This window comes from Colletotrichum gloeosporioides (genome assembly GCF_011800055.1).
Source record: "Colletotrichum gloeosporioides strain Lc1 chromosome Unknown consensus_53, whole genome shotgun sequence".
In the NCBI taxonomy this organism is placed as follows: domain Eukaryota; kingdom Fungi; phylum Ascomycota; class Sordariomycetes; order Glomerellales; family Glomerellaceae; genus Colletotrichum; species Colletotrichum gloeosporioides.
In genome coordinates this window covers 158,169-165,636 of record NW_025544698.1, presented here as the reverse complement: position 1 = coordinate 165,636, position 7,468 = coordinate 158,169, and positions in this window count along the sequence as shown.

Sequence of the window (7,468 nt, the reverse complement as noted above, 5' to 3'; positions counted from 1 at the left end):
ACCAGCACCACAAGTCTCCCACTAACATGGGGGAAGCATTCACTCCAAACTCGAAGCCCGTCCAACGTAGAAGAGAAATTGCATCCAAGCAAGCCGGACTGCGAAACGGATGCTAAGCCAATCATGTCCACGGGTGCCACATCTCAACCGGTCTACTCAGAAGACACAGTGCGTACCTTCACATTTACCGCAGGGAAACATTGGGAGGCAGCATCGTACAAACTGTAGGCGAGAAGAACAAGAGGAAACAAGTTTCTTCCGCAATGCGATCCAGATAACGGCTCCAATCTATCGCAAAGCACATGGCCGAATCCAGCATCAGTACTTTCGTTTACTCTTTGAAGGTGTCAAACTACGATTCATCTTTGCTTCTGCTGAGACTTCGAGCCTTCAGTGCCGCAGAAAAAGAGAGGTTGTGACGCACCCTTTCTATTGCGCCGCGATACATCTTCAAGGCGGCGAAGACGAGGGTCCTAGGCCAGCAAGTCTAGATACACCAACAGTCGCCTGTTTACAGTGTTACCATGACATCTAATGCACGCAAAGACTTACTGAACCTTAGAGGACTGTTGGAAATGACATCATAAAAAAGTAGCAGCAGAGGGGCCAAGACACAGAACAGCAATATGCCTATTCCTAAGATATCTGAAGATGTAGGCAGAGTCTTTTAAGTGAGATGACAAACTGTCAGGGGAACATCTAGCAGAAACAGTAATCTGCTCAGCACATACTGCATATATTTACCTCTGGAGCTAGTAGTTAACCAGATGGTCCATCTCGGATAGATAATTCAGGGTACTTCTGTAGTCGCCTTTTCTCTGACGAGCTGGGGCCCCAGATTTTAGCTATCTCGCCGTGTGGTGTAACCTGATAGTGAAAAGGGGGCGACGATGGAAATAGTTGTAGACATGCCAGAGCAATGATAGAACCCTCCTTGTTTTCATTTATTGAGGACCATGTTGAATTCTGGGTTTACTGTGCTTGCTAGTGTAACGTGAACTTGGCCGACTGATCTCTTCATTCAGTGTTCCATCAGCTATAGACCCCACCTAGATGACATGATAAGACGCGTGAATCTTCTTCAGATCTATCACTTCGATTCCAGTGCTCTTGGGGAGTTATACTTCGAGTTGCAAAAAAGTGAAGTCTGGCGGTTTCGCAAGGTCGCCTTTAAGTAGCTGGCGGGCGGTTCTTCATCACGACAGGTTATCCCAGTTACCGTCCATGGATGTTGAACAAGTGGTGAAAGTAAGCTGCGTGGGGCAGTTGCAGTGATCATATTTAATCGGGCGCTGTCTGCGCCACCATTCCCAACGCTGCTGGAGAGGAACTTGCGAGCATAGGAGAGCGGGGGGGGGGGGGGGGGGGGGGGTTTTTTGGGGGGGGGGGGGANGGGGGGGGGGGGGGGGGGGGGGGGGGGGGGGGGGGGGGGGGCAGGTATTTTGAAGGGTTGAGTGAAGCTAAAAACTATCTCACGGATTTGATGGCAGAATTCAGCGGACATTGTTGGCAGTGAAGGAGGAGAAACAGAAAAGCATTGTCTGCGAAGTGACGAAGCAATCAAGCCGAGATTGTTCGCGCACCTGCCGAGTTGGATATCAGAGGTTGTTGTGTGTCCCATTGGGTTTGGGGGGATTCCTTGCTGAGATCCCGAGTTCGCTATCCATCTGGCTACTGGGCAATAACAGCGAGAACTTTTGACGGGAAGGCACACTTATGCCGCGTTTTGGTTGACCTTTGGGCGCACGGAGCTCGTGGGTTTTGTAAGAAAACGCTTTCAACTGTGGTAAAGTCTTCGGCAGCCAGTGGTGGTCAAGTTCCATCGCAAGGCAAGTTCCGGGTGCTTTGCTCCTTCCTTCCCAAGTTCTACCACCGCCAGCTCACCCACAAACATAACGATCAGAGTTCCCAACTACCTTACAATGAATGTATGCTACAAAATCATATTGTTGCAGAATGAATGGTTAACTAATGTGCCGTTCAGATCCCTAACAACAGCAAGCCCGCCCTTGACGGCAAGAACAAATCTACTCAGCCGGTGAGAACTCGCACCTTCGTCATCGAACCTTCGCGCAGTGTCGCTGACAACTGCTACCGGCAGGCCCAAAAGCAGCTCTCAGCTGTTGAGGAGCTTCTCAGCATGTACGACGGAAGTTTCGACCGGGTTTGCGCTCAGAATTCCGACTTCCTCACCGCTCTCCTCGCTGCTAGACAGGAAGCGCACGAAAGAGCGAGAGAAACCGAAGGTCTGGCGAAGAAGACACGCGAGCACGCCAAAATGATGGACAAGGTGAGACCCAATATCACTTGCGTTTTTTCAACCTGGTTTGCGTGCTGATACTTAGGTAGCTCGTGAAGCAGTACGAGTCTTCGTCTTAAAGGCAGATGGTACTGATATCTCGGCCATGGGTGACGCGAGGATTCTGACATGGAAGGAAGGACGGTGGAAGCAATTACCAGATGGCCTCTGAAAGGAAGCAGAGATTTCGGATGCGGGGATCTCACCTAGAGATCCCATTCCAGGGCCCTGCGATCCAGTCACAATATATCCAGATTTTACCGTCCGGCACGAGTGATTGCTATGGAGAGACCTAGGCAAGCCTTTGACTTTTCTGTTGAAGTTTGCTTCGATGAATGGGAATACTGCAATGTCTGTGATCCAAGGCGACATATCTCTTGGGCTATCACAGCCGTATTTGGGAATCTTCATTATCCTGAGTTAAAGTTCCGTCCACTTTCAGATGCATGGGTTCTATGAATGCAAAGGTCACAAACATCAAACAGTTGGTCTTGAGCCTGCTGCCACTGAACGACCGGGTTGTTTCCCGACGGTTTAACTAACCTGTCATTCGACTCTTTGGAGATCTTAAGGTCTTTCAGATGCTTGCGAGCGGTTAGTTACAGCTCCAAGTCATCCCAAGCTTGGCGTCAAAAAAGGGGCAGATGCACAGGAGAAACCAGGACCAACCACAACTGTGATGTCAGCCCAATAAGCCAGACGTGCATGCTGCATGGTTTGTGAATGATGTTTGCTGTGGCCCTGGTCTGGCGCACGGGATCATCTGAAGCCAAGCCGAGGAAAGAGACCGGAGATGAACAAGCATCGAGGGGTGAAAAACGCGAGTTGAGGATTGGAAGCAGGAGAGTAGAAAAGTACAAGACTCATGTGCCGTCGAGGGGTGCTGAAGGCTGGAGTGGATGCGATTAAGGTTCCGTGATGGAAAAGGCAGCACCAATTTGCATTTCTTTCGCAGTTACTGTTGTTAATCATTCATTGAAATACCCATAGTCACTGTCAAATGCAAAAACGAGGCCCTGAATACCTGGGAGGCTGGCTTAAGAGAGAATCGAGAGAGTCAACACGGTGGTCAAAGAATAATGAGCGATACAGACGCCGGCCCCGGCCTGGTGAAAGTAAGACCCATCGATGCATTCTTGCAAGGCTAGGGAGAGAAAACAAAAGATGAGCCTGTGGAGAGGAAGGCTACGGCTTACTGATATGGATGACCCGATTTTCCAGGGCAGACGATAGCTGTGGCCATCATCAATATACAGCACAGGAAAGATCAAGAACAATACAGATGAGAGACCGCTTATCATGACTGAGAACACCTCTAGTTGATTTTCAACACATAGCTGGGGTTACCAACCATTCCTGCATCACACAGGAAGGCGAACCTAATTCGTAGGATACCATCACTACGATGTTCTGAACATTAAGCTAATAGTGGAAGAGGTTGAGAGCAGGGGGCTTAACAGCACTAGAGTATTCAAAACCCTTCTTCACTGACAGATTTCAGACGATCAGGGTCAAATGAGAGACTACTTTTGAGGCGTCTTGCCCTGACTCATGATCTCGCACAAGGGCTTGGGTGCTAAATTGCCACCCAGAGATCTGCGGAGGAGCCACATACTCGTCACACCCAGCAGCCATTTCCATCCAGTAAAAGATTCTTGTTTTAGAGAAGTGGAATAACAATGGCTGCTGAAGGAGTTGCTTCTTAGTGCAATATGCCTGGGCAGGTACTTGTCCCGTAAGTCGCACACGTTTGTGAGCCAGATCAGGCTGCAGAATCCCAGAAAGACGCCTGGTGTGTTTTCACGGACGGCCTCCGAGCAAGCATTCAGAGATATTTGCAGACCAGAGAAATTTTGGGCTCGAATCGGGAGGTGTTGAGGAAATGGCTCGGTAATTTCCGTTGGAAGGGAGACGGCGTGACATGTCTCCTGCAAACATAAGTCTGTAGCAACGACCTTGAGTCCTGTATGAAGCCAAATGGAGGAGAGAAGTAACTAGAAAGACATGCTCTTGGAGTATCTACGCATCATCTCGCAGCAATTTCTAACGATGCTGCTGTGAGACTGATGAACGTTCGCACTCTAGGGAATAAATTTTAAATAGGGCAATCCGCTGGACATCAACATCGCCAAGAAACAGAGCAGATGATTATCAAAGTCCAGCCCAGGTCACCATGCGGAGCTAGGCTCCCTTTTGTGTAGATGAGACCGATGACTATGCAGGACGAGGAGGACACGATGGACAGGAAGAAACGGAAGGTTTAAACATTAGCTTTTAAGCACCACGGCGACTGGAATGCTTCTGAACCTTTTCTCTCCGAGCTAGATCAATAGTATTAGGTACGTATCGTGCCCGGCGATGGACTTAATGTCGGGTGGATTCTCAACTGGCTTCTCATGCGCGATCAACTCATGGGAGGTCTGCGTCGCCTTGTAACTACTCGCACTCCTTCAACAGCTTCGGCATTTTGCAGCGTTGTGGAAGTGAGATCTTGTACGACGTGCAACTGTCTTCTGGATACGCCATGATCGTAAACAAGGTCGCGGCCGTAGATAGAGGCTGGGGTTGTATCCTGTTGCAGGAATATATTCGGACCATGCCCCAAAGGAATCCTACCCTTGCACTGGCGTATAGCACACAAGAGAAGAAGTCATAGATAACATATCCAAATGCACCGAGCCAAAGAAGTGCAGGAAGATAAAGAAAAAAAGCGAGAAAAGATCTGGGACAATGTGGTGAGGTGCACGAGCATGCAGACGAAGGCTTTTGAGTCCGATACTCTTCGCGGTGTTCAAGGTCTCAAGCGGCAAGATGATGTCCTGGAGATCACCAGGCCGTTGAAGCAGTCGATCGTCAAAAGCTTCCATGCTTTCCCAGCCGTGAGTACAGCGCCGACTAGAGGAGATAGCATGCCAGAGAAGTCTTGGGTACTCGCTGATTAACATCCCAGCCGTGGTGATGTAGTCGTCTGCTCAGCAGGCAGTGTCGGAAGCGGACCTTCATCAGCGGGGTTTGCAAGGCCTCAAAGTGAGTGGATTCCTTCTGTAAAACATCCAGAAGCAAGCAGCAATATCGAATGGTTGAATGGTGTGCCTACGTCACAGAATGATCTCCAGTATACCGACTCCCATACACGCAATGAAATAAAAAAATGTTCTCCACGCCGCCGTAAATCAGAGCCGGCCTGACCGAAGCAATAGACAGCTCCGGAGTGCCGCATGGAAGTATGGTGCTCAGACAACGAGCCATCTTCGAAAGGCAGGAAAATCTCCTAGCGCTCGCGCTTCGTTGCGGCAGAGAGGTTGAAGTCGGGTGTCGTCTGTTCTGAAACAGACCATCCTCAGCATTAGAGGCATTGTTTCTGAACAGTGAAACGTAGAACGTGTTTATTGGTTTCGTGAATGGATGGCCCAAGGGTGGTGGGGGGATTCGAAGGGAATATCTGGATGATGAGATCCTTCCTGCATGTGTTTCAGCAAACGCGGAGGGGCCTGATTTGGGGCAATAATTAGGGGCTTACCAACTTTGACCAGGGGGGGTTAATCTTGACCGGGCAGCGGCAGTGTTCTTTGAAGCTGCGTGAGCCGTGGTCGGCGGTTCTGAAGTGCCCAAATTTTGCAAAAGAACGGAGTCTTGTCAACCCCGTTGAATTCGAAGTTTCAGTTTGCACATGCTCTGACTATGACGAGGGGCGGGGCATATTGACCGGGGCTGCGGTGTTCTTGTCGAAATTTGTGGAAGGCTTCGAAGAAAACTTGTTGGTCCGCATCGCTCCTCGCAGACTGAAGACAATGCGGCGGAAAGTTGGACTTGTAAGTCCGTGACCGGGGCAGCTCCGATGTTGGCGCAAGTAAAGGAGAAGGGTATGCAGAAACATCGGAGAGGTTGTTTGGGGAGAGTTGGAATTTAGGATGGACGGGAATGGGGATTGTGATGGGGATTGGGCCTCAACTTGCGACGGAAAGGAGATACGCAGTGAGCCGGGCTTTACCAGGAAGGCAGTATCAGTGGAGTTCCTACCATAAGGTAGGTACGACTCTGGCCTTGTGACTTGATTGGCAGGCAGGAACAAGAAGGTTGCCAATTTGGCCTTTCCGCAAACCCATGGCCAGGGGAGATTGTGGGAGAAGGTGACGGAAGGAGGTGCCCGTGTGCTTTTTACCAGCGCCGAGCGCACACGATGCACCCATCAGCCATCCAACACGTCGACCGGGAGAAAGCAGCGGAAGAAATACTGCTTCTCTCACGGGTTTGCGGCGGTCAACCATCATTTCCTTCGTGTCTTCTCAATCCGTCGCTTCCTCGCCTTTTCTACCTTCCGTAGGCTGGGCCGCATACGCCTCAAGCTTTCGTCAAGAGCTTTTCCATCAGTCAGACCAAAGTGTTTACGGAGACCAGCCTTGAGCCCAGCCTGTCTTCGTCGAGGTATCCTTGCAGTCTCCCACTCTGGTTCCGCCATGTAATCCGCCACCAAGTTATCTTCGCAATCCAGTTCCTCGACAACCGGATGGGTGACCACCGCCAAGGCTTCACCGTCCGTGAGATTCCTTTTTGCGATATAATCTAAGTAGTCTTTCCTCCCCCTTCCGCCGTGATCTTGTTTCCAGTCTTTGAAGGCTTTCTCCTTGAGGAATTCGATGTATTTGTCCAGACTCGCGATTCCCGATTCGTCGAAAGACGGCCACTTTTCATTGAAGTCGTCAAATGTGGTGCTGCTGCTCCCCTGATCCTCTTCACTCAGAAGGCCTGAGCAAGGGGTGTTGGATCCAATTCTGAGACTGGTAACGGTGTCATTGGAACCGTCTGAGTCGGCATCGGAGTCCGAGTCCGAGTCACTGGCTTCGTCCCACTCGTCGCTGTCATAGTCTACGTGCTTGATTTCGATGCTGTCTAGGTCTAGGAGGACTCTCTGCCGAACGTGAAAGATCTCCATGTCCTCCGCTGGTGTGATGCACTTCTCCTGTATCCACTTTGAAATAGAGCCGAGGGTGTAGTCGGTGGCAGGCTCCTCGAGCGTTGCCAACATCCCAGCGTCCTGATCCGATGCAGTGGCTTGGACGTTTATGGTAGGCATCTTTACTCCAGCAACGCCTGAGGCATCCTGTTTGTTGTCGGGCGGGAGACTCTGAAGGAGCCGATGGAGGGATTTTCGTAGTTCCGGCAGCTGCT